This window comes from Schistocerca gregaria, chromosome 3, assembly GCF_023897955.1.
Source record: "Schistocerca gregaria isolate iqSchGreg1 chromosome 3, iqSchGreg1.2, whole genome shotgun sequence".
Taxonomy (NCBI): domain Eukaryota; kingdom Metazoa; phylum Arthropoda; class Insecta; order Orthoptera; family Acrididae; genus Schistocerca; species Schistocerca gregaria.
Window position 1 is genome coordinate 19,755,986 of NC_064922.1, and position 22,340 is coordinate 19,778,325.

Consider the following 22,340-nt stretch of genomic DNA (forward strand, 5'->3'; position numbering starts at 1 on the left):
TTTGGCGCGACGTCGAACTATAAATAATGCTGTCACTAGCGTGAGCGTCGTGAAAAGTCGGAAAAGTCGGCTGCGTGGGTGAGTGCCAAGTTTGGGGAGCGTTTTGTAGTATGCGCAGTGCAATGGAGACGCGGAAACTTGTTGTGGCCCAGTGTTTTGCAGTTGGACGACAAGATTAGTACACAGTAGTAAAGAGCGAGGCACTGAGTTGGCATGAATAATGGAGTACACAATGGGGCTCGAGATGTGTTTGTTACCTCAGGTGCTGTATGATTGTCGTCAAGGAGTGAAAACGGAGCAATTTGTGACGGCTCTTTCAATTTAAGACGTTAAAAACAGACGGAATTTGCATTTGTAATACCAGAGCATCGAAACTATTTGGAACTTTTGTGTATATGAACGTGTCCGCGCCTTTGTACTCTGCTCCCTTCACCGCTACAAACTAACCAACTATCGTGTCCTTGCGCATCAGAGTCACAAAGGAGGGGGAATAGCGCAGTTTGGTCGTACATGTGGCGTAGCTCAGTTGGTAGAGCGTTCGCTTCGCATGTGAAAGGTGCAGGGTTCAAGCCGCGGCGCCTCCATTTTTTTGTGGTCAGTGCATGGTAAGTGTTGGTCGCGGCGAACCTAAAGGCACGCAAGATGTTGCAAAGCCAGCGTCACAGACTGATATGATGTATACTGACGTAAGGAGAGCAAGATGTAAGTGTGGGGACCGGCTGTTATCGAGGTGTCATCGAGTGCAGATCTGTCTTAGGTATCACGGCTTAACCTCATTGAAGTCTAGGGGGTGGACAACACGTTCGTCTTACTCAGAGCGGTGTCCGATCTCTATTTTCGACGTTATACGTGCCACTTTCATTGTGGCCAACTACGATTCGATACAGAATGCACGAAACCTGAATGACACCCTAACGGATGCATAGAGAGTAGTGTTTGTCTGCTGAATAATGGGAGTGCAAGGGTCTGTGTCGTCCATATGGCACCATTAGTCTTCGGGGGGGCGGGCGTAGCTCAGATGGTAGAGCGCTCGCTTAGTATGCGAGAGGTACTGGGATCAATACCCAGTGCCTCCAGAATTTTTAACACACCTACAAGTGCACCTTGCCATGCAAGTGGAATAATTCTCAGCCTGCAGATGTGTCTAGGAAGATACAAGCGAATGATTAGCATCCACAATTGGCAAGCGTGCTGTTATTAGTGCGCGGGAAGCACCCTCCTCCCACGCCTACACTTTATTTAGAAACAGTACAAGTGTTCCCGTAAGATTCTCAAGCCTATTTCGGAAAGATCTGCCTTGCGCCGAGTTCACGTAAATCCCACTGCACATTCCTATTCTTTGCGTGCAGTCGGCTGCTACTGGTGTTGCTAGTTGTGACTGCTGATAACAGATGCCGTAGCAATCAATTCATGGAGTGAGTTGTATGTTTTGCGATAGTCTGTCTCTGACAAGCAAGCACAGGTGACATAGGTGCGAACACAGGAAGCTAGCAGACCCTCGCTGTCTGCAGACACCGAGAAGCCACACTAGGAGGGCGGCCTAAGCCGTAGGCGAAATATCCTCATTCGCTTTGGCGCGACGTCGAACTATAAATAATGCTGTAACTAGCGTGAGCTCCGTGGAAAGTCGGAAAAGTCGGCTGCGTGGGTGAGTGCCAAGTTTCGGGAGCGTTTTGTAGTATGCGCAGTGCAATGGAGACGCGGAAACTTGTTGTGGCCCAGTGTTTTGCAGTTGGACGACAAGATTGGTACACAGTGGTAAATAGCGAGGCACTGAGTTGGCATGAATAATGGAGTGCACAATGGGGCTCGAGATGTGTTTGTTACCTCAGGTGCTGTATGATTGTCGACAAGGAGTGAAAACGGAGCAATTTGTGACGGCTCTTTCAATTTAAGACGTTAAAAACAGACGGAATTTGCATTTGTAACACCAGAGCATCGAAACTACTTGGAACTTTTGTGTATATGAACGTGTCCGCGCATTTGTACTCTGCTCCCTTCACCGCTACAAACCAACCAACCATCGTGTCCGTGCGCATCAGAGTCGCAAAGAATGGAGATTCTCGCAGTTTGCTCGTGCATGTGGCGTAGCTCAGTTGGTAGAGCGTTCGCTTCGCATGTGAAAGGTGCAGTGTTCAAGCCGCGGCGCCTCCATTTTTTGTGGTCAGTGCATTGTAAGTGTTTGTCGCGGCGAACCTAAAGGCACGCAAGATGTTGCAAAGCCAGCGTCACAGACTGATATGATGTATACTGACGTAAGGAGAGCAAGATGTAAGTGTGGGGACCGGCTGTTATCGAGGTGTCATCGAGTGCAGATCTGTCTTTGGTATCACGGCTTAACCTCATTGAAGTCTAGAGGGTGGACAACACGTTCGTCTTACTCAGAGCGGTGTCCGAACTCTATTTTCGACGTTATAAGTGCCACTTTCATTGTGGCCAACTACGATTCGATACAGAATGCACGAAACCTGAAAGACACCCTAACGGATACATAGAGAGTAGTGTTTGTCTGCTGAATAATGGGAGTGCAAGGGTCTGTGTCGTCTATATGGCTGTATGTAGCACCACTAGTCTTCGTGGGGGGCGGGCGTAGCTCAGATGGTAGAGCGCACGCTTAGAATGCGAGAGGTACTGGGATCAATACCCAGTGCCTCCAGAATTTATAACACACCTACATGCGCACCTTGCCATGCAAGTGGAATAATTCTCAGCCTGCAGATGTGTCTAGGAAGTTACAAGCGAATGATTAGCATCCACAATTGGCAAGCGTGCTGTTATTAGTGCGCGGGAAGCACCATCCTCCCACGCCTACACTTTATTTAGAAACAGTACAAGTGTTCCCGTAAGATTCTCAAGCCTATGTCGGAAAGACCTGCCTTGCGCCGAGTTCACGTAAATCCCACTGCACATTCTATTCTTTGTGTGCAGTCGGCTGCTACTGGTGTTGCTAGTTGTGACTGCTGATAACAGATGCCGTAGCAATCAATTCATGGAGTGAGTTGTATGTTTTGCGATAGTCTGTCTCTGACAAGCAAGCACAGGTGACATAGGTGCGAACACAGGAAGCTAGCAGACCCTCGCTGCCTGCAGACACCTAGCAGCCACACTAGGAGGGCGGCCTAAGCCGTAGGCGAAATGTGCTCATTCGCTTTGGCGCGACGTCGAACTATAAATAATGCTGTCACTAGCGTGAGCGTCGTGAAAAGTCGGAAAAGTCGGCTGCGTGGGTGAGTGCCAAGTTTGGGGAGCGTTTTGTAGTATGCGCAGTGCAATGGAGACGCGGAAACTTGTTGTGGCCCAGTGTTTTGCAGTTGGACGACAAGATTAGTACACAGTAGTAAAGAGCGAGGCACTGAGTTGGCATGAATAATGGAGTACACAATGGGGCTCGAGATGTGTTTGTTACCTCAGGTGCTGTATGATTGTCGTCAAGGAGTGAAAACGGAGCAATTTGTGACGGCTCTTTCAATTTAAGACGTTAAAAACAGACGGAATTTGCATTTGTAATACCAGAGCATCGAAACTATTTGGAACTTTTGTGTATATGAACGTGTCCGCGCCTTTGTACTCTGCTCCCTTCACCGCTACAAACTAACCAACTATCGTGTCCTTGCGCATCAGAGTCACAAAGGAGGGGGAATAGCGCAGTTTGGTCGTGCATGTGGCGTAGCTCAGTTGGTAGAGCGTTCGCTTCGCATGTGAAAGGTGCAGGGTTCAAGCCGCGGCGCCTCCATTTTTTTGTGGTCAGTGCATGGTAAGTGTTGGTCGCGGCGAACCTAAAGGCACGCAAGATGTTGCAAAGCCAGCGTCACAGACTGATATGATGTATACTGACGTAAGGAGAGCAAGATGTAAGTGTGGGGACCGGCTGTTATCGAGGTGTCATCGAGTGCAGATCTGTCTTAGGTATCACGGCTTAACCTCATTGAAGTCTAGGGGGTGGACAACACGTTCGTCTTACTCAGAGCGGTGTCCGATCTCTATTTTCGACGTTATACGTGCCACTTTCATTGTGGCCAACTACGATTCGATACAGAATGCACGAAACCTGAATGACACCCTAACGGATACATAGAGAGTAGTGTTTGTCTGCTGAATAATGGGAGTGCAAGGGTCTGTGTCGTCTATATGGCTGTATGTAGCACCGTTAGTCTTCTTGGGGGGCGGGCGTAGCTCAGATGGTAGAGCGCACGCTTAGAATGCGAGAGGTACTGGGATCAATACCCAGTGCCTCCAGAATTTTTAACACACCTACATGCGCACCTTGCCATGCAAGTGGAATAATTCTCAGCCTGCAGATGTGTCTAGGAAGATACAAGCGAATGATTAGCATCCACAATTGGCAAGCGTGCTGTTATTAGTGCGCGGGAAGCACCCTCCTCCCACGCCTACACTTTATTTAGAAACAGTACAAGTGTTCCCGTAAGATTCTCAAGCCTATGTCGGAAAGATCTGCGTTGCGCCGAGTTCACGTAAATCCCACTGCACATTCCTATTCTTTGCGTGCAGTCGGCTGCTACTGGTGTTGCTAGTTGTGACTGTTGATAACAGATGCCGTGGCAATCAATTCATGGAGTTAGTTGTATGTTTTGCGATAGTCTGTCTCTGACAAGCAAGCACAGGTGACATAGGTGCGAACACAGGAAGCTAGCAGACCCTCGCTGCCTGCAGACACCGTGCAGCCACACTAGGAGGGCGGCCTAAGCCGTAGGCGAAATGTGCTCATTCGCTTTGGCGCGACGTCGAACTATAAATAATGCTGTCACTAGCGTGAGCGTTGCGTGAGCGTCGTGGAAAGTCGGAAAAGTCGGCTGCGTGGGTGAGTGCCAAGTTTGGGGAGCGTTTTGTAGTATGCGCAGTGCAATGGCGACGCGGAAACTTGTTGTGGCCTAGTGTTTTGCAGTTGGACGACAAGATTGGTACACAGTGGTAAATAGCGAGGCACTGAGTTGGCATGAATAATGGAGTGCACAATGGGGCTCGAGATGTGTTTGTTACCTCAGGTGCTGTATGATTGTCGACAAGGAGTGAAAACGGAGCAATTTGTGACGGCTCTTTCAATTTAAGACGTTAAAAACAGACGGAATTTGCATTTGTAACACCAGAGCATCGAAACTACTTGGAACTTTTGTGTATATGAACGTGTCCGCGCATTTGTACTCTGCTCCCTTCACCGCTACAAACCAACCAACCATCGTGTCCGTGCGCATCAGAGTCGCAAAGAATGGGGATTCTCGCAGTTTGGTCGTGCATGTGGCGTAGCTCAGTTGGTAGAGCGTTCGCTTCGCATGTGAAAGGTGCAGTGTTCAAGCCGCGGCGCCTCCATTTTTTGTGGTCAGTGCATTGTAAGTGTTGGTCGCGGCGAACCTAAAGGCACGCAAGATGTTGTAAAGCCAGCGTCACAGACTGATATGATGTATACTGACGTAAGGAGAGCAAGATGTAAGTGTGGGGACCGGCTGTTATCGAGGTGTCATCGAGTGCAGATCTGTCTTTGGTATCACGGCTTAACCTCATTGAAGTCTAGAGGGTGGACAACACGTTCGTCTTACTCAGAGCGGTGTCCGAACTCTATTTTCGACGTTATAAGTGCCACTTTCATTGTGGCCAACTACGATTCGATACAGAATGCACGAAACCTGAAAGACACCCTAACGGATACATAGAGAGTAGTGTTTGTCTGCTGAATAATGGGAGTGAAAGGGTCTGTGTCGTCTATATTGCTGTATGTAGCACCACTAGTCTTCGTGGGGGGCGGGCGTAGCACAGATGGTAGAGCGCACGCTTAGAATGCGAGAGGTACTGGGATCAATACCCAGTGCCTCCAGAATTTTTAACACACCTACATGCGCACCTTGCCATGCAAGTGGAATAATTCTCAGCCTGCAGATGTGTCTAGGAAGATACAAGCGAATGATTAGCATCCACTATTGGCAAGCGTGCTGTTATTAGTGCGCGGGAAGCACCCTCCTCCCACGCCTACACTTTATTTAGAAACAGTACAAGTGTTCCCGTAAGATTCTCAAGCCTATGTCGGAAAGATCTGCGTTGCGCCGAGTTCACGTAAATCCCACTGCACATTCCTATTCTTTGCGTGCAGTCGGCTGCTACTGGTGTTGCTAGTTGTGACTGTTGATAACAGATGCCGTGGCAATCAATTCATGGAGTGAGTTGTATGTTTTGCGATAGTCTGTCTCTGACAAGCAAGCACAGGTGACATAGGTGCGAACACAGGAAGCTAGCAGACCCTCGCTGCCTGCAGACACCGAGCAGCCACACTAGGAGGGCGGCCTAAGCCGTAGGCGAAATGTGCTCATTCGCTTTGGCGCGACGTCGAACTATAAATAATGCTGTCACTAGCGTGAGCGTTGCGTGAGCGTCGTGGAAAGTCGGAAAAGTCGGCTGCGTGGGTGAGTGCCAAGTTTGGGGAGCGTTTTGTAGTATGCGCAGTGCAATGGAGACGCGGAAACTTGTTGTGGCCTAGTGTTTTGCAGTTGGACGACAAGATTGGTACACAGTGGTAAATAGCGAGGCACTGAGTTGGCATGAATAATGGAGTGCACAATGGGGCTCGAGATGTGTTTGTTACCTCAGGTGCTGTATGATTGTCGACAAGGAGTGAAAACGGAGCAATTTGTGACGGCTCTTTCAAATTAAGACGTTAAAAACAGTCGGAATTTGCATTTGTAACACCAGAGCATCGAAACTACTTGGAACTTTTGTGTATATGAACGTGTCCGCGCATTTGTACTCTGCTCCCTTCACCGCTACAAACCAACCAACCATCGTGTCCGTGCGCATCAGAGTCGCAAAGAATGGGGATTCTCGCAGTTTGGTCGTGCATGTGGCGTAGCTCAGTTGGTAGAGCGTTCGCTTCGCATGTGAAAGGTGCAGTGTTCAAGCCGCGGCGCCTCCATTTTTTGTGGTCAGTGCATTGTAAGTGTTTGTCGCGGCGAACCTAAAGGCACGCAAGATGTTGCAAAACCAGCGTCACAGACTGATATGATGTATACTGACGTAAGGAGAGCAAGATGTAAGTGTGGGGACCGGCTGTTATCGAGGTGTCATCGAGTGCAGATCTGTCTTAGGTATCACGGCTTAACCTCATTGAAGTCTAGAGGGTAGACAACACGTTCGTCTTACTCAGAGCGGTGTCCGAACTCTATTTTCGACGTTATACGTGCCACTTTCATTGTGGCCAACTACGATTCGATACAGAATGCACGAAACCTGAAAGACACCCTAACGGATACATAGAGAGTAGTGTTTGTCTGCTGAATAATGGGAGTGCAAGGGTCTGTGTCGTCTATATGGCTGTATGTAGCACCATTAGTCCTCGTGCGGGGCGGGCGTAGCTCAGATGGTAGAGCGCACGCTTAGAATGCGAGAGGTACTGGGATCAATACCCAGTGCCTCCAGAATTTTTAACACACCTACATGCGCACCTTGCCATGCAAGTGGAATAATTCTCAGCCTGCAGATGTGTCTAGGAAGATACAAGCGAATGATTAGCATCCACAATTGGCAAGCGTGCTGTTATTAGTGCGCGGGAAGCACCCTCCTCCCACGCCTACACTTTATTTAGAAACAGTACAAGTGTTCCCGTAAGATTCTCAAGCCTATGTCGGAAAGATCTGCCTTGCGCCGAGTTCACGTAAATCCCACTGCACATTCCTATTCTTTGCGTGCAGTCGGCTGCTACTGGTGTTGCTAGTTGTGACTGCTGATAACAGATGCCATAGCAATCAATTCATGGAGTGAGTTGTATGTTTTGCGATAGTCTGTCTCTGACAAGCAAGCACAGGTGACATAGGTGCGAACACAGGAAGCTAGCAGACCGTCGCTGCCTGCAGACACCTAGCAGCCACACTAGGAGGGCGGCCTAAGCCGTAGGCGAAATGTGCTCATTCGCTTTGGCGCGACATCGAACTATAAATAATGCTGTCACTAGCGTGAGCGTGCGTGAGCGTAGTGGAAAGTCGGAAAAGTCGGCTGCGTGGGTGAGTGCCAAGTTTGGGGAGCGTTTTGTAGTATGCGCAGTGCAATGGAGACGCGGAAACTTGTTGTGGCCTGGTGTTTTGCAGTTGGACGACAAGATTGGTACACAGTGGTAAAGAGCGAGGCACTGAGTTGGCATGAATAATGGAGTGCACAATGGGGCTCGAGATGTGTTTGTTACCTCAGGTGCTGTATGATTGTCGACAAGGAGTGAAAACGGAGCAATTTGTGACGGCTCTTTCAATTTAAGACGTTAAAAACAGACGGAATTTGCATTTGTAATACCAGAGCATCGAAACTACTTGGAACTTTTGTGTATATGAACGTGTCCGCGCCTTTGTACTCTGCTCCCTTCACCGCTACAAACCAACCAACCATCGTGTCCGTGCGCATCAGAGTCGCAAAGAATGGGGATTCTCGCAGTTTGGTCGTGCATGTGGCGTAGCTCAGTTGGTAGAGCGCTCGCTTCGCATGTGAAAGGTGCAGGGTTCAAGCCGCGGCGCCTCCATTTTTTGTGGTCAGTGCATTGTAAGTGTTGGTCGCGGCGAACCTAAAGGCACGCAAGATGTTGCAAAGCCAGCGTCACAGACTGATATGATGTATACTGACGTAAGGAGAGCAAGATGTAAGTGTGGGGACCGGCTGTTATCGAGGTGTCATCGAGTGCAGATCTGTCTTAGGTATCACGGCTTAACCTCATTGAAGTGTAGAGTATGGACAACACGTTCGTCTTACTCAGAGCGGTGTCCGAACTCTATTTTCAACGTTATACGTGCCACATTCATTGTGGCCAACTACGATTCGATACAGAATGCACGAAACCTGAAAGACACCCTAACGGATACATAGAGAGTAGTGTTTGTCTGCTGAATAATGGGAGTGCAAGGGTCTGTGTCGTCTATATTGCTGTATGTAGCACCATTAGTTTTCGGGGGGCGGGCGTAGCTCAGATGGTAGAGCGCTCGCTTAGAATGCGAGAGGTACTGGGATCAATACCCAGTGCCTCCAGAATTTTTAACACACCTACATGCGCACCTTGCCATGCAAGTGGAATAATTCTCAGCCTGCAGATGTGTCTAGGAAGATACAAGCGAATGATTAGCATCCACAATTGGCAAGCGTGCTGTAATTAGTGCGCGGGAAGCACCTTCCTCCCACGCCTACACTTTATTTAGAAACAGTACAAGTGTTCCCGTAAGATTCTCAAGCCTATGTCGGAAAGATCTGCGTTGCGCCGAGTTCACGTAAATCCCACTGCACATTCCTATTCTTTGCGTGCAGTCGGCTGCTACTGGTGTTGCTAGTTGTGACTGTTGATAACAGATGCCGTAGCAATCAATTCATGGAGTGAGTTGTATGTTTTGCGATAGTCTGTCTCTGACAAGCAAGCACAGGTGACATAGGTGCGAACACAGGAAGCTAGCAGACCGTCGCTGCCTGCAGACACCTAGCAGCCACACTAGGAGGGCGGCCTAAGCCGTAGGCGAAATGTGCTCATTCGCTTTGGCGCGACGTCGAACTATAAATAATGCTGTCACTAGCGTGAGCGTTGCATGAGCGTCGTGGAAAGTCGGAAGCGTTTCGTAGTATGCGAAGTGCAATGGAGATGCGGAAACTTGTTGTGGCCCAGTGTTTTGCAGTTGGACGACAAGATTGGTACACAGTAGTAAAGAGCGAGGCACTGAGTTGGCAGGAATAATGGAGTGCACAATGGGGCTCGAGATGTGTTTGTTACCTCAGGTGTTGTATGATTGTCGACAAGGAGTGAAAACGGAGCAATTTGTGACGGCTCTTTCAGTTTAAGACGTTAAAAACAGACGGAATTTGCATTTGTAATACCAGAGCATCGAAACTACTTGGAACTTTTGTGTATATGAACGTGTCCGCGCCTTTGTACTCTGCTCCCTTCACCGCTACAAACCAACGAACCATCGTGTCCGTGCGCATCAGAGTTGCAAAGAATGGGGAATAGCGCAGTTTGGTCGTGCATGGGGCGTAGCTCAGTTGTTAGAGCGTTCGCTTCGCATGTGAAAGGTCCAGGGTTCAAGCCGCGGTGCCTCCATTTTTTGTGGTCAGTGCATGGTAAGTGTTGGTCGCGACGAACCTAAAGGCACGCAAGATGTTGCAAAGCCAGCGTCACAGACTGATATGATGTATACTGACGTAAGGAGAGCAAGATGTAAGTGTGGGGACCGGCTGTTATCGAGGTGTCATCGAGTGCAGATCTGTCTTAGGTATCACGGCTTAACCTCATTGAAGTCTAGAGGGTGGACAACACGTTCGACTTACTCAGAGCGGTGTCCGAACTCTATTTTCGATGTTATACGTGCCACTTTCATTGTGGCCAACTACGATTCGATACAGAATGCACGAAACCTGAAAGACACCCTAACGGATACATAGAGAGTAGTGTTTGTCTGCTGAATAATGGGAGTGCATGGGTCTGTGTCGTCTATATGGCTGTATGAAGCACCATTATTCTTCGGGGGGCGGGCGTAGCTCAGATGGTAGAGCGCTCGCTTAGTATGCGAGAGGTACTGGGATCAATACCCAGTGCCTCCAGAATTTTTAACACACCTACATGCGCACCTTGCCATGCAAGTGGAATAATTCACAGCCAGCAGATGTGTCTAGGAAGATACAAGCGAATGATTAGCATCCACAATTGGCAAGCGTGCTGTTATTAGTGCGCGGGAAGCACCCTCCTCCCACGCCTACACTTAATTTAGAAACAGTACAAGTGTTCCCGGAAGATTCTCAAGCCTATGTCGGAAAGATCTGCCTTGCGCCGAGTTCACGTAAATCCCACTGCACATTCCTATTCTTTGCGTGCAGTCGGCTGCTACTGGTGTTGCTAGTTGTGACTGCTGATAACAGATGCCGTAGCAATCAATTCATGGAGTGAGTTGTATGTTTTGCGATAGTCTGTCTCTGACAAGCAAGCACAGGTGACATAGTTGCGAACACAGGAAGCTTGCAGACGCTCGCTGCCTGCAGACACCGAGCAGCCACACTAGGAGGGCGGCCTAAGCCGTAGGCGAAATGTGCTCATTCGCTTTGGCGCGACGTCGAACTATAAATAATGCTCTCACTAGCGTGAGCGTCGTGGAAAGTCAGAAAAGTCGGCTGCGTGGGTGAGTGCCAAGTTTGGGGAGCGTTTCGTAGTAGTATGCGAAGTGCAATGGAGATGTGGAAACTTGTTGTGGCCCAGTGTTTTGCAGTTGGACGACAAGACTGGTACACAGTAGTATAGAGCGAGGCACTGAGTTGGCAGGAATAATGGAGTCCACAACGGGGCTCGAGATGTGTTTGTTACCTCAGGTGCTGTATGATTGTCGACAAGGAGTGAAAACGGAGCAATTTGTGACGGCTCTTTCAATTTAAGACGTTAAAAACAGACGGAATTTGCATTTGTAATACCAGAGCATCGAAACTACTTGGAACTTTTGTGTATATGAACGTGTCCGCGCATTTGTACTCTGCTCCCTTCACCGCTACAAACCAACCAACCATCGTGTCCGTGCGCATCAGAGTTGCAAAGAATGGGGAATAGCGCAGTTTGGTCGTGCATGGGGCGTAGCTCAGTTGTTAGAGCGTTCGCTTCGCATGTGAAAGGTCCAGGGTTCAAGCCGCGGCGCCTCCATTTTTTGTGGTCAGTACATGGTAAGTGTTGGTTGCGGCGAACCTAAAGGCACGCAAGATGTTGCAAAGCCAGCGTCACAGACTGATATGATGTATACTGACGTAAGGAGAGCAAGATGTAAGTGTGGGGACCGGCTGTTATCGAGGTGTCATCGAGTGCAGATCTGTCTTAGGTATCACGGCTTAACCTCATTGAAGTGTAGAGTGTGGACAACACGTTCGTCTTACTCAGAGCGGTGTCCGAACTCTATTTTCAACGTTATACGTGCCACATTCATTGTGGCCAACTACGATTCGATACAGAATGCACGAAACCTGAAAGACACCCTAACGGATACATAGAGAGTAGTGTTTGTCTGCGGAATAATGGGAGTGCAAGGGTCTGTGACGTTGATATGACTGTATGTAGCACTACTAGTTAGCGGGGGGGGGGGGGGGGGGGGCGTAGCTCAGATGGTACAGCGCTCGCTTAGCGTGCGAGAGGTACTGGGATCGATACCCAGCGCCTCCAGAATTTTTAACACACCTACATGCGCACCTTGCCATGCAAGTGGAATAATTCTCAGCCTGCAGATGTGTCTAGGAAGATACAAGCGAATGATTAGCATCCACAATTGGCAAGCGTGCTGTAATTAGTGCGCGGGAAGCACCTTCCTCCCACGCCTACACTTTATTTAGAAACAGTACAAGTGTTCCCGTAAGATTCTCAAGCCTATGTCGGAAAGATCTGCGTTGCGCCGAGTTCACGTAAATCCCACTGCACATTCCTATTCTTTGCGTGCAGTCGGCTGCTACTGGTGTTGCTAGTTGTGACTGTTGATAACAGATGCCGTAGCAATCAATTCATGGAGTGAGTTGTATGTTTTGCGATAGTCTGTCTCTGACAAGCAAGCACAGGTGACATAGGTGCGAACACAGGAAGCTAGCAGACCGTCGCTGCCTGCAGACACCTAGCAGCCACACTAGGAGGGCGGCCTAAGCCGTAGGCGAAATGTGCTCATTCGCTTTGGCGCGACGTCGAACTATAAATAATGCTGTCACTAGCGTGAGGGTCGTGGAAAGTCGGAAAAGTCGGCTGCGTGGGTGAGTGCCAAGTTTGGGGAGCGTTTTGTAGTATGCGCAGTGCAATGGAGACGCGGAAACTTGTTGTGGCCTAGTGTTTTGCAGTTGGACGACAAGATTGGTACACAGTGGTAAAGAGCGAGGCACTGAGTTGGCATGAATAATGGAGTGCACAATGGGGCTCGAGATGTGTTTGTTACCTCAGGTGCTGTATGATTGTCGACAAGGAGTGAAAACGGAGCAATTTGTGACGGCTCTTTCAATTTAAGACGTTAAAAACAGACGGAATTTGCATTTGTAACACCAGAGCATCGAAACTACTTGGAACTTTTGTGTATATGAACGTGTCCGCGCATTTGTACTCTGCTCCCTTCACCGCTACAAACCAACCAACCATCGTGTCCGTGCGCATCAGAGTCGCAAAGAATGGGGATTCTCGCAGTTTGCTCGTGCATGTGGCGTAGCTCAGTTGGTAGAGCGTTCGCTTCGCATGTGAAAGCTGCAGGGTTCAAGCCGCGGCGCCTGCATTTTTTGTGGTCAGTGCATGGTAAGTGTTGGTTGCGGCGAACCTAAAGGCACGCAAGATGTTGCAAAGCCAGCGTCACAGACTGATATGATGTATACTGACGTAAGGAGAGCAAGATGTAAGTGTGGGGACCGGCTGTTATCGAGGTGTCATCGAGTGCAGATCTGTCTTAGGTATCACGGCTTAACCTCATTGAAGTCTAGAGGGTGGACAACACGTTCGTCTTACTCAGAGCGGTGTCCGAACTCTATTTTCGACGTTATACGTGCCACTTTCATTGTGGCCAACTACGATTCGATACAGAATGCACAAAACCTGAAAGACACCCTAACGGATACATAGGGAGTAGCGTTTGTCTGCTGAATAATGGGAGTGCATGGGTCTGTGTCGTCTATATGGCTGTATGAAGCACCATTAGTCTTCGGGGGGCGGGCGTAGCTCAGATGGTAGAGCGCTCGCTTACTGTGCGAGAGGTATTGGGATCAATACCCAGTGCTTCAAGAGTTTTTAACACACCTACATGCGCACCTTGCCATGCAAGTGGAATAATTCACAGCCAGCAGATGTGTCTAGGAAGATACAAGCGAATGATTAGCATCCACAATTGGCAAGCCTGCTGTTATTAGTGCGCGGGAAGCACCCTCCCCCCACGCCTACACTTTATTTAGAAACAGTACAAGTGTTCCCGTAAGATTCTCAAGCCTATGTCGGAAAGATCTGCCTTGCGCCGAGTTCACGTAAATCCCACTGCACATTCCTATTCTTTGCGTGCAGTCCGCTGCTACTGGTGTTGCTAGTTGTGACTGCTGATAACAGATGCCGTAGCAATCAAGTCATGGAGTGAGTTGTATGTTTTGCGATAGTCTGTCTCTGACAAGCAATCACAGGTGACATAGGTGCGAACACAGGATGCTAGCAGACCCTCGCTGCCTGCAGACACCGAGCAGCCACACTAGGAGGGCGGCCTAAGCCGTAGGCGAAATGTGCTCATTCGCTTTGGCGCGACGTCGAACTATAAATAATGCTGTCACTAGCGTGAGCGTCGTGGAAAGTCGGAAAAGTCGGCTGCGTGGGTGAGTGCCAAGTTTGGGGAGCGTTGTGTAGTATGCGCAGTGCAATGGAGACGCGGAAACTTGTTGTGGCCCAGTGTTTTGCAGTTGGACGACAAGATTGGTACACAGTAGTAAAGAGCGAGGCACTGAGTTGGCAGGAATAATGGAGTGCACAATGGGGCTCGAGATGTGTTTTTTACCTCAGGTGTAGTATGATTGTCGACAAGGAGTGAAAACGGAGCAATTTGTGACGGCTCTTTCTATTTAAGACGTTAAAAACAGACGGAATTTGCATTTGTAATACCAGAGCATCGAAACTACTTGGAACTTTTGTGTATATGAACGTGTCCGCGCCTTTGTACTCTGCTCCCTTCACCGCTACAAACCAACCAACCATCGTGTCCGTGCGCATCAGAGTAGCAAAGAATGGGGAATAGCGCAGTTTGGTCGTGCATGGGGCGTAGCTCAGTTGTTAGAGCGTTCGCTTCGCATGTGAAAGGTCCAGGGTTCAAGCCGCGGCACCTCCATTTTTTGTGGTCAGTGCATGGTAAGTGTTGGTCGCGGCGAACCTAAAGGCACGCAAGATGTTGCAAAGCCAGCGTCACAGACTGATATGATGTATACTGACGTAAGGAGAGCAAGATGTAAGTGTGGGGACCGGCTGTTATCGAGGTGTCATCGAGTGCAGATCTGTCTTAGGTATCACGGCTTAACCTCATTGAAGTCTAGAGGGTGGACAACACGTTCGTCTTACTCAGAGCGGTGTCCGAACTCTATTTTCGACGTTATACGTGCCACTTTCATTGTGGCCAACTACGATTCGATACAGAATGCACGAAACCTGAAAGACACCCTAACGGATACATAGAGAGTAGTGTTTGTCTGCTGAATAATGGGAGTGCATGGGTCTGTGTCGTCTATAGGGCTGTATGAAGCACTATTAGTCTTCGGGGGGCGGGCGTAGCTCAGATGGTAGAGCGCTCGCTTAGTATGCGAGAGGTACTGGGATCAATACCCAGAATTTTTAACACACCTACATGCGCAACTTGCCATGCAAGTGGAATAATTCAAAGCCAGCAGATGTGTCTAGGAAGATACAAGCGAATGATTAGCATCCACAATTGGCAAGCGTGCTGTTATTAGTGCGCGGGAAGCACCCTCCTCCCACGCCTACACTTAATTTAGAAACAGTACAAGTGTTCCCGTAAGATTCTCAAGCCTATGTCGGAAAGATCTGCCTTGCGCCGAGTTCACGTAAATCCCACTGCTCATTCCTATTCTTTGCGTGCAGTCGGCTGCTACTGGTGTTGCTAGTTGTGACTGCTGATAACAGATGCCGTAGCAATCAATTCATGGAGTGAGTTGTATGTTCTGCGATAGTCTGTCTCTGACAAGCAAGCACAGGTGACATAGGTGCGAACACAGGAAGCTTGCAGACCCTCGCTGCCTGCAGACACCGAGCAGCCACACTAGGAGGGCGGCCTAAGCCGTAGGCGAAATGTGCTCATTCGCTTTGGCGCGACGTCGAACTATAAATAATGCTCTCACTAGCGTGAGCGTCGTGGAAAGTCGGAAAAGTCGGCTGCGTGGGTGAGTGCCAAGTTTGGGGAGCGTTTCGTAGTATGCGAAGTGCAATGGAGATGCGGAAACTTGTTGTGGCCCAGTGTTTTGCAGTTGGACGACAAGATTGGTACACAGTAGTAAAGAGCGAGGCACTGAGTTGGCAGGAATAATGGAGTGCACAATGGGGCTCGAGATGTGTTTGTTACCTCAGGTGTTGTATGATTGTCGACAAGGAGTGAAAACGGAGCAATTTGTGACGGCTCTTTCTATTTAAGACGTTAAAAACAGACGGAATTTGCATTTGTAATACCAGAGCATCGAAACTACTTGGAACTTTTGTGTATATGAACGTGTCCGAGCCTTTGTACTCTGCTCCCTTCACCGCTACAAACCAACCAACCATCGTGTCCGTGCGCATCAGAGTTGCAAAGAATGGGGAATAGCGCAGTTTTTTCGTGCATGGGGCGTAGCTCAGTTGTTAGAGCGTTCGCTTCGCATGTGAAAGGTCCAGGTTTCAAGCCGCGGCGCCTCCATTTTTTGTGGTCAGTGCATGGTAAGTGTTGGTCGCGGCGAACCTAAAGGCACGCAAGATGTTGCAAAGCCAGCGTCACAGACTGATATGATGTATACTGACGTAAGGAGAGCAAGATGTAAGGGTGGGGACCGGCTGTTATCGAGGTGTCATCGAGTGCAGATCTGTCTTAGGTATCACGGCTTAACCTCATTGAAGTCTAGAGGGTGGACAACACGTTCGTCTTACTCAGAGCGGTGTCCGAACTCTATTTTCGACGTTATACGTGCCACTTTCATTGTGGCCAACTACGATTCGATACAGAATGCACGAAACCTGAGAGACACCCTAACAGATACATAGAGAGTAGTGTTTGTCTGCTGAATAATGGAAGTGCATGGGTCTGTGTCGTCTATATGGCTGTATGAAGCACCACTAGTCTTCGGGGGGCGGGCGTAGCACAGATGGTAGAGCGCTCGCTTAGTATGCGAGAGGTACTGGGATCAATACCCAGTGCCTCCAGAATTTTTAACACACCTACATGCGCACCTTGCCATGCAAGTGGAATAATTCACAGCCAGCAGATGTGTCTAGGAAGATACAAGCGAATGATTAGGATCCACAATTGGCAAGCGTGCTGTTATTAGTGCGCGGGAAGCACCCTCCTCCCACGCCTACACTTAATTTAGAAACAGTACAAGTGTTCCCGTAAGATTCTCAAGCCTATGTCGGAAAGATCTGCCTTGCGCCGAGTTCACGTAAATCCCACTGCACATTCCTATTCTTTGCGTGCAGTCGGCTGCTACTGGTGTTGCTAGTTGTGACTGCTGATAACAGATGCCGTAGCAATCAATTCATGGAGTGAGTTGTATGTTTTGCGATAGTCTGTCTCTGACAAGCAAGCACAGGTGACATATGTGCGAACACAGGAAGCTTGCAGACCCTCGCTGCCTGCAGACACCGAGCAGCCACACTAGGAGGGCGGCCTAAGCCGTAGGCGAAATGTGCTCATTCGCTTTGGCGCGACGTCGAACTATAAATAATGCTCTCACTAGCGTGAGCGTCGTGGAAAGTCGGAAAAGTCGGCTGCGTGGGTGAGTGCCAAGTTTGGGGAGCGTTTCGTAGTATGCGAAGTGCAATGGAGATGTGGAAACTTGTTGTGGCCCAGTGTTTTGCAGTTGGACGACAAGACTGGTACACAGTAGTATAGAGCGAGGCACTGAGTTGGCAGGAATAATGGAGTGCACAATGGGGCTCGAGATGTGTTTGTTACCTCAGGTGCTGTATGATTGTCGACAAGGAGTGAAAACGGAGCAATTTGTGACGGCTCTTTCAATTTAAGACGTTAAAAACAGACGGAATTTGCATTTGTAATACCAGAGCATCGAAACTACTTGGAACTTTTGTGTATATGAACGTGTCCGCGCCTTTGTACTCTGCTCCCTTCACCGCTACAAACCAACCAACCATCGTGTCCGTGCGCATCAGAGTTGCAAAGAATGGGGAATAGCGCAGTTTGGTCGTGCATGGGGCGTAGCTCAGTTGTTAGAGCGTTCGCTTCGCATGTGAAAGGTCCAGGGTTCAAGCCACGGCGCCTCCATTTTTTGTGGTCAGTGCATGGTAAGTGTTGGTCGCGGCGAACCTAAAGGCACGCAAGATGTTGCAAAGCCAGCGTCACAGACTGATATGATGTATACTGACGTAAGGAGAGCAAGATGTAAGTGTGGGGACCGGCTGTTATCGAGGTGTCATCGAGTGCAGATCTGTCTTAGGTATCACGGCTTAACCTCATTGAAGTCTAGAGGGTGGACAACACGTTCGTCTTACTCAGAGCGGTGTCCGAACTCTATTTTCGACGTTATACGTGCCACTTTCATTGTGGCCAACTACGATTCGATACAGAATGCACGAAACCTGAAAGACACCCTAACGGATACATAGAGAGTAGTGTTTGTCTGCTGAATAATGGGAGTGCATGGGTCTGTGTCGTCAATATGGCTGTATGAAGCACCATTAGTCTTCGGGGGGCGGGCGTAGCTCAGATGGCAGATCGCTCGCTTAGTATGCGGGAGGGACTGGGATCAATACCCAGTGCCTCCAGAATTTTTAACACACCTACATGCGCACCTTGCCTTGCAAGTGGAATAATTCACAGCCAGCAGATGTGTCTAGGAAGATACAAGCGAATGATTAGCATCCACAATTGGCAAGCGTGCTGTTATTAGTGCGTGGGAAGCACCCTCCTCCCACGCCTACACTTAATTTAGAAACAGTACAAGTGTTCCTGTAAGATTCTCAAGCCTATGTCGGAAAGATCTGCCTTGCGCCGAGTTCACGTAAATCCCACTGCACATTCCTATTCTTTGCGTGCAGTCGGCTGCTACTGGTGTTGCTAGTTGTGACTGCTGATAACAGATGCCGTAGCAATCAATTCATGGAGTGAGTTGTATGTTTTGCGATAGTCTGTCTCTGACAAGCAAGCACAGGTGACATAGGTGCGAACACAGGAAGCTTGCAGACGCTCGCTGCCTGCAGACACCGAGCAGCCACACTAGGAGGGCGGCCTAAGCCGTAGGCGAAATGTGCTCATTCGCTTTGGCGCGACGTCGAACTATAAATAATGCTCTCACTAGCGTGAGCGTCGTGGAAAGTCGGAAAAGTCGGCTGCGTGGGTGAGTGCCAAGTTTGGGGAGCGTTTCGTAGTATGCGAAGTGCAATGGAGATGCGGAAACTTGTTGTGGCCCAGTGTTTTGCAGTTGGACGACAAGATTGGTACACAGTAGTAAAGAGCGAGGCACTGAGTTGGCAGGAATAATGGAGTGCACAATGGGGCTCGAGATGTGTTTGTTACCTCAGGTGCTGTATGATTGTCGACAAGGAGTGAAAACGGAGCAATTTGTGACGGCTCTTTCAATTTAAGACGTTAAAAACAGACGGAATTTGCATTTGTAATACCAGAACATCGAAACTACTTGGAACTTTTGTGTATATGAACGTGTCCGCGCCTTTGTACTCTGCTCCCTTCACCGCTACAAACCAACCAACCATCGTGTCCGTGCGCATCAGAGTTGCAAAGAATGGGGAATAGCGCAGTTTGGTCGTGCATGGGGCGTAGCTCAGTTGTTAGAGCGTTCGCTTCGCATGTGAAAGGTCCAGGGTTCAAGCCGCGGCGCCTCCATGTTTTGTGGTCAGTGCATGGTAAGTGTTGGTCGCGGCGAACCTAAAGGCACGCAAGATGTTGCAAAGCCAGCGTCACAGACTGATATGATGTATACTGACGTAAGGAGAGCAAGATGTAAGTGTGGGGATCGGCTGTTATCGAGGCGTCATCGAGTGCAGATCTGTCTTAGGTATCACGGCTTAACCTCATTGAAGTCTAGAGGGTGGACAACACGTTCGTCTTACTCACAGCGGTGTCCGAACTCTATTTTCGACGTTATACGTGCCACTTTCATTGTGGCCAACTACGATTCGATACAGATTGCACGAAACCTGAAAGACACCCTAACGGATACATAGAGAGTAGTGTTTGTCTGCTGAATAATGGGAGTGCAAGGGTCTGTGTCGTCTATATGACAGTATGAAGCACCATTAGTCTTCGGGGGGCGGGCGTAGCTCAGATGGCAGATCGCTCGCTTAGTATGCGGTAGGTACTGGGATCAATACCCAGTGCCTCCAGAATTTTTAACACACCTACATGCGCACCTTCCCATGCAAGTGGAATAATTCACAGCCAGCAGATGTGTCTAGGAAGATACAAGCGAATGATTAGCATCCACAATTGGCAAGCGTGCTGTTATTAGTGCGCGGGAAGCACCCTCCTCCCACGCCTACACTTCATTTAGAAACAGTACAAGTGTTCCCGTAAGATTCTCAAGCCTATGTCGGAAAGATTTGCCTTGCGCCGAGTTCACGTAAATCCCACTGCACATTCCTATTCTTTGCGTGCAGTCGGCTGCTACTGGTGTTGCTAGTTGTGACTGCTGATAACAGATGCCGTAGCAATCAATTCATGGAGTGAGTTGTATGTTTTGCGATAGTCTGTCTCTGACAAGCAAGCACAGGTGACATAGGTGCGAACACAGGACGCTTGCAGACCCTCGCTGCCTGCAGACACCGAGCAGCCACACTAGGAGGGCGGCCTAAGCCGTAGGCGAAATGTGCTCATTCGCTTTGGCGCGACGTCGAACTATAAATAATGCTCTCACTAGCGTGAGCGTCGTGGAAAGTCGGAAAAGTCGGGTGCGTGGGTGAGTGCCAAGTTTGAGGAGCGTTTCGTAGTATGCGAAGTGCAATGGAGATGCGGAAACTTGTTGTGGCCCAGTGTTTTGCAGTTGGACGACAAGATTGGTACACAGTAGTAAAGAGCGAGGCACTGAGTTGGCAGGAATAATGGAGTGCACAATGGGGCTCGAGATGTGTTTGTTACCTCAGGTGATGTATGATTGTCGACAAGGAGTGAAAACGGAGCAATTTGTGACGGCTCTTTCAATTTAAGACGTTAAAAACAGACGGAATTTGCATTTGTAATACCAGAACATCGAAACTACTTGGAACTTTTGTGTATATGAACGGTTCCGCGCCTTTGTACTCTGCTCCCTTCACCGCTACAAACCAACCAACCTGAAAGACACCCTCACTGATACATAGAGAGTAGTGTTTGTCTGCGGAATAATGGGAGTGCAAGGGTCTGTGACGTTGATATGACTGTATGTAGCACTACTAGTTATGGGGGGGTGGGCGTAGCTCAGATGGTAGAGCGCTCGCTTAGCGTGCGAGAGGTACTGGGATCGATACCCAGCGCCTCCAGAATTTTTAACACACCTACATGCGCACCTTGCCATGCAAGTGGAATAATTCCCAACCGGCAGAGGTGTGTAGGCAGATACAAGAGAACGATTAGCATCCACAATTGCGCCGATTTCACGTAAATCCCACTGCACGTTCCCATTGTTTGCGTGCAGTCGGCTGCTACTGGTGTTGCTGGTTGTGACTGCTGATAACAGATGCCGTAGAAATCAATTCATGGAGTGAGTTGTATGTTTTGCGATAGTCTGTCTCTGACAAGGAAGCACAGATGATATAGGTGCGAACACAGGAAGCTTGCAGCCCCTCGCTGCCTGTAGACACAGAGCAGCCACACTAGAAGAGCGGCCTAAGCCGTAGGCGAAATGTGCTCATTCGCTTTGGCGCGAGTCGAACTATAAATAAGGCTGTCACTAGCGTGAGCGTCGTGTAAAGTCGGAAAAGTCATCTGCATGGGTGATTGCCAAGTTTGGGGAGCGTTTCGTAGTGCGATCAGTGCAATGGGGTCGCGGAAACTTGTTGTGTCCCAGTGTTTTGCAGTTGGACGACTAGAGTTTTACACAGTAGCAAAGAGCGAGGCACTGAGTTGGCATGAACAATGGAGAGCACAATGGCGCTCGAGATGTGCTTGTTACCTCAGGTGCTGTGTGAATGTCGACAAGGAGTGAAATGGACCAATTTGTGACCGCCCTTTAAATTTAAGACGTTCAAAACAGACGGAATTAGCATTCGTAATACCAGAGCATCGAAACTACTTGGAACTCTTGTGTATATGAACGTGTCCGCGCCTTTGTATTCTGGTACCTTCGCCGCTACAAACCAACCAACCATCGTGTCCGTGCACATCAGAGTCGCAAAGAATGGAGAATAGCCAGGCTTGGTCGTGTGTGTAGCTGTAGCTCAGGTGGCAGATCGTTCGCTTAGCGTGTGAACGGTCTCGGGTTCAAGCCCCGGCTCCTCCATGTTTTGTGGTCAGTGCATGGTAAGTGTTGGTCGCGGCGAACATAAACGCACGCAAGAAGTTGCAAAACCAGCGTCACAGACTGATATGATGTATACTGTCATAAGGAGAGCAAGATGTAAGTGTGGGGACCGGCTGTTATCGTGGTGTCATCGAGTGCAGATCTGTCTTAGGTATCACGGCTTAACGTCATTGAAGTCTAGAGGTGGACAAAACGTT

General features: G+C 49.1%; 2 non-coding genes across 2 annotated transcripts; both read left to right on the top strand.

Moving 5' to 3' along the window:
* The first annotated feature begins 12,078 nt into the window (after positions 1-12,078).
* Positions 12,079-12,151, top strand: Trnaa-agc (transfer RNA alanine (anticodon AGC)). Its single transcript has one exon. It is a non-coding gene; the product is annotated as a tRNA-Ala (tRNA).
* An 8,938-nt stretch (positions 12,152-21,089) lies between these two features.
* Trnaa-agc (transfer RNA alanine (anticodon AGC)) lies at positions 21,090-21,163 on the top strand. The gene has a single exon. It is a non-coding gene; the product is annotated as a tRNA-Ala (tRNA).
* The last annotated feature ends 1,177 nt before the right edge of the window (positions 21,164-22,340 follow it).